Source organism: Rattus norvegicus, chromosome X (genome assembly GCF_036323735.1).
Source record: "Rattus norvegicus strain BN/NHsdMcwi chromosome X, GRCr8, whole genome shotgun sequence".
Lineage (NCBI taxonomy): Eukaryota > Metazoa > Chordata > Mammalia > Rodentia > Muridae > Rattus > Rattus norvegicus.
Genome location: NC_086039.1, coordinates 33215038 through 33219938, shown reverse-complemented (window position 1 = coordinate 33219938; position 4901 = coordinate 33215038).

Genomic DNA, 4901 nt, shown 5'->3' with positions numbered 1-4901 from the left:
GTTCTTCTACCCATCCCCTATTTTACTCAGTTCTCTACCTCCACCTAACTCTGTTGTCTATTTTATTTCCCCTTCTGAGTGAGATTTTGTCATCCTTCTTTAGGTCCTTCTTGTCATTTGGCTTCTTTGGAACTGTTGATTGTAATGCAGTTATAGTGCTCAGGATGGTATTTCTTAGTTCCATCCATTTGTCTACAAAATTGACGTTGTCCTTGTTTTTAAAAGCTAAATAATAATACGTTGTGTAAATGGACCACATTTCTATATCCACTCTTCAGTAGACATAGGGGATGCTTCTAGTTTCTTGTTATTATGAAGAAAGCTGCTGTAATTATAGTAAAGCAAGTAACTTCATGGTATGGTGGAGCATTTTTTGAGTATATGCACAGGAGTGGTATTAGCTGTGTCTTGGGAAAGAGCTATTCCCAATTTTCTGAGAAACTGAAAAATTGATTTACAGAGAAGTTGTGCAAGTTTGCACTCCTAATATAAGTGTAGAGAGCTCCTCTTGTACCACAGGATTTGTTGTCCTTTGAATTTTTGATCTTAGCCATTTTGATGGGTATAAAGTGGAATCTTACTTTGATTTGCATTTCCCTGATAATTAAGGATGTTGAAGTTTTTATAAGCACTTCTCTGCCATTAGAGATTCATCAACTGACAATTCTCTATTTATATCTGTATACCAGTTTTTAATTGGGTTATTTGTTTGTTGATGTCTTGAATACTTTTTATAATTTGAATATTTTCCCTCTGTCAGTTGTAGGGTTGGTAAAGAACTTTTCCCATTTTATAGGCTACCATTTTGTCCTATTGACCGTTTCCTAAGCCTTACAGAAGCTCTTTCACTTCATGAGATTCCATTTATTAATTGGTGCTCTTAGTATGTGAGATACAGGCGTTCTGTTCAGGAAGTTGTCTCCTGTACCAAGGTGTACAAGGCTATTTCCCATTTTTTCTTCTATTAGATTTAGTGTATCTGGTTTTATGTTGAGGTCTTTGATCCACTTGGACTTGAATTTTTGTGCAGAGTGATTGTTATGGATATATTTGCGTTCTTCTACACACAGTTAGATCATGTCGATGTTGGTTTCTTTTTTCCCAAGGTATGATTTTGGTTTCTTTTTCAAAAATCATGCATCTATAGGTGTGTGTGTGTGTGTGTGTGTGTGTGTGTGTGTGTGTGTGTGTGTGTGTGCGTGTGTGTGTTTATTTCTGGGTCTTTGGTTCATTTCCATTTATCAACTTGTCTGTTTCTGTACCACTACCATGAGTTTTTTTTTTTATTACTATTGCTCTGTAGTACAGCATGAAGTGTACAGCTGGTGATACCACCAGAATTTCTTTTATTACACAGGATTGTTTTAGCTATCCTGGATTGTTGTTGTTCAATATGAAGTTGAGAATTGTTCTTTCAAAGTCTATAAATAATTGTACTGGAATTTTGATGGGGATTGCATTGAATCTGTAGATACTTTTGGTAAGATGGGCATTTTCACTATGTTAATCTTACTGATCTATGAGCATGGGAGATATTTCCATCTTCTGATATCTTCTTCGATTATATTTTTCAGAGACTTGAAGTTCATGTCACACAGGTCTATCATGTGTTTTGTTAGAGTTACAACAACGTATGTTATACTATTTGCAGGTATTATGAAGTGTGAAATTTCTTTCTTAGCCTGTTTATCAATTTTATAAAGGAGGGCTATTGATTTTTCTAAGTTAATTTTGTATCCAGACACTTTGCTGGTGCTGAAGGTGTTTGACAAGTGTAGGAAGTCTCTAGTAGAAATTTTGGGGTCACTTGTGTATACTATCATATCATCTGCAAGTAGAGATATTTGACTTGTTCATTTCCAATTTGTATGTCCTTGATTTCCTTTAGTAGTCTTATTGCTCTAGCTCGGATTTGAAGAACTGTATTGAAGAGATAAAGAGTGGACAGCCTTGTCTAGTCCCTGACTTAGAATTACTTTATCTATTTAATTTGATATTCACTGTTATCTTGCTGTATAGTGCCTCTATTGTGTTTAGGTATGCACTTTGATCTCTCCAAGTCTATTAAGATGAAGCGGTATTGGATTTTATCAAAGGCTTTTTCAGCATCTAAGGAGATGATCATTTTTTTCAGTTAGTTTGTATGGTGTATTATATTGATGAATTTTTGTATATTGAACCATCCCTTGTATCCCTGGGATGAACCTTACTTGATGATAATAGATGATGTTTTGTTGTGTTCTCATATTTGGTTTGAATGTACTTTATTGAGTATTTTTGCATCAATGTTCATAAGGATAACTGTTCTGAAATTCTCTTTCGTTGGTGAGTTTTTGTATGGTTTAGATATCAAAGTTACTGTAGTCTTGTAGAATAAGTTTAACAATCTTCCTACTCTTTCAATTTTGGGAAAAAGTTTGAGGAGTATTTTGAAGTCTGGTAGAATTCTGCTCTAAATTCATCCTGCCCTGAGCCTTTTTTGTTTGTTTGTTTGTGAGTCTTTTTGAAAAATTGAATATTTTACTTATTTAAATTTCAAATGTTATCCCCCCTTTCTGGTTTCCCCTCTGGAACATCCCTGTCTCATCTCCCCTCCCCCTGCTTCTATGAGGGTGCTCCTTCAACCATCCATCCAGTCTCACTTCCCCACCCTAGCATTCTCCTACACTGGAGCATCGAACCTTCATAGGATCAAGGGCCTCTCCTCCCATTGATCCCCAACAAATCCGTCCTCTGTTCCACATGTGGTTGCAGCCACGGGTCGTTCCATGTGTATTCTTTGGTTGGTAGTTTAGTCCCTGAGAACCTTAATGACTGTTTCTATTTTCTTAGGGGTCATAGGACTATTTAGATAGTTTACCTAATCTTGATTCCTAATCTTCATGGTATCTGTCTAGAAAATCAACAATTTCACTTAGATTTTTCAATTTTGCAGCATATAGGCTTTTGAAGTAATACTTAAAGCTTCTTTGAATTTCCTCAGTTTCTCTTTTATGTCTCCCTTTTCATTTCTGATTTTGTTTATTTGGATACTGTCTTTCTACTTTTTAGTTAGTTTGGCTCAGAGTTTGTCTATCTTGTTGATTTTCTTAAAAAAATCAGCTCTTGGGTTTGTTAATTCTTTGCATTGTACCCTTTGTTTCTAATTGATTGATTTCCCCTATGAGTTTGAATATTTCCTGCCATCTACCACATTTTGGATTGTTTGCTTCTTTTTTTTTTCCTAGAGCTGGGAACTGAACCCAGGGCCTTGCACTTGCTAGGCGAGCGCTCTACCACTGAGCTAAATCCCAATCCTGCTTCTTTTTTTCTAGAGTTATCATGTGTACATTTAAAGTGCTATGATGATAACCCTCCAATTTCTTTATGAAGGCATTTAGTGCTGTGAACTTTCCTCTTATAACTACTTTCTCTTTTTTCCTTTCTTTCATTGGATATTTTTTAAATTTAAATTTCAAATGTTATCTCCTTTCCTGCTTTCTCCTCCAGAAACCTCCCATCTCCCCCTGCTTCTTTGAGGGTGCTCCCCCACTCATCCCCCACTTCCTCCCACCTCCCCACTTTGACATTCTCCTTCACTGGGGCATCAAGCCTAGACAAGACCAAGGCCTGCCATTGATGCTCAACAAGGCTATCATCTGCTACATATGTGGTTGGAGGCATAGTTCCATACCTGTGTATACTTGGAATGGTGATTTAGTTCCTAGGAGTTCTGGGGAGTCTGGTTGGTTGATGTTGTTGTTGTTCTTACGGGGTTGCAAACCTCTTCAGCTCCTTCAGTCCTTTCTCTAACTCCTCCATTTAGGATCTCATTCTCAGTTCAAACTTTCTCTAACTCCTCCTTTGAGGATCCTATTTCAGTTCAAGGGTTGGCTGTGAGGTTCTGCCTCCGTGTTTGTCAGGCACTGGCAGAGCCTCTCAGGAGACAGCTATATCAGGAACCTGTCAACATCTTGGCATCTGCAATAGTGTCTGGGTTTGGTAGCTGCATATGGGTTGGATCCCCAGTTGGTGGAGTCTCTGGGTGGCCTTTCAGACTCTGCTCCACACTTTATCTCCATATTTCCTCTTGTGAGTATATTTGTCCCCTCTTGTAAGAAGGACCAAAGCATCCACACTTTGCTCTTTCTTCTTCTGGAGATTCAGATCTGCCTGTGAATACATCACCCCAAACATTTATAATAAATCATACTAGAATGATGTTATGACAGCATATTATAATTTTATTTTCAAGCAGTCTGCATATAAGTTTGGGAGCATACATACAACGGTCCAGCCTCAGTATGAGGAGGGTCTGGAGAAAGTGGGTAATGAGAGCTTTGCAGATTCAGTGACTCAAAATCAGTAGTGGACGCAAGCTGTCAGTTCAAGTGCTCTCTCTTTTCCTGAGGATTCTCATCATTTTCCCTTCTTTTCATTCTGACCAGACAGCTTGAACTCAGTATTTTATTTATTAAAATTACACCACGAAGGCTTTGATCATTGTTAATAATTCTTTAGAAATTCTTAAATTTACATAACTTCTGAGCCCTGGATCAATAGTTCCAACCCCTGCTTCCTTTAAACAGAAACTAAACAGAAAGCAAAAACACATCTCTTTATAGTCTTTACAGCCTGTTCTTCACGGGTATCTGGGCACAGCTCTTGTGGTTTCCTGGTACAGCAGACAGCGGTCTTTAGTAACTATTTTCATGTAAGAATGGAAAGGTGACAGACTACTAGGCTTAAAATGATTTCTTACAACGCTTTAAATTTTATTCAAGCAAAGTAGCTAGCTCTCTCTAATATCTCTCTAGGCCTTGTCATCTCCAATTCTTCAAGTAGCCAGGAGAATGAAGTACTTACTTTCTATATGCTTGCATATCATCTTTTATTTCTCTACTTTTATTCCTCATCCTAGC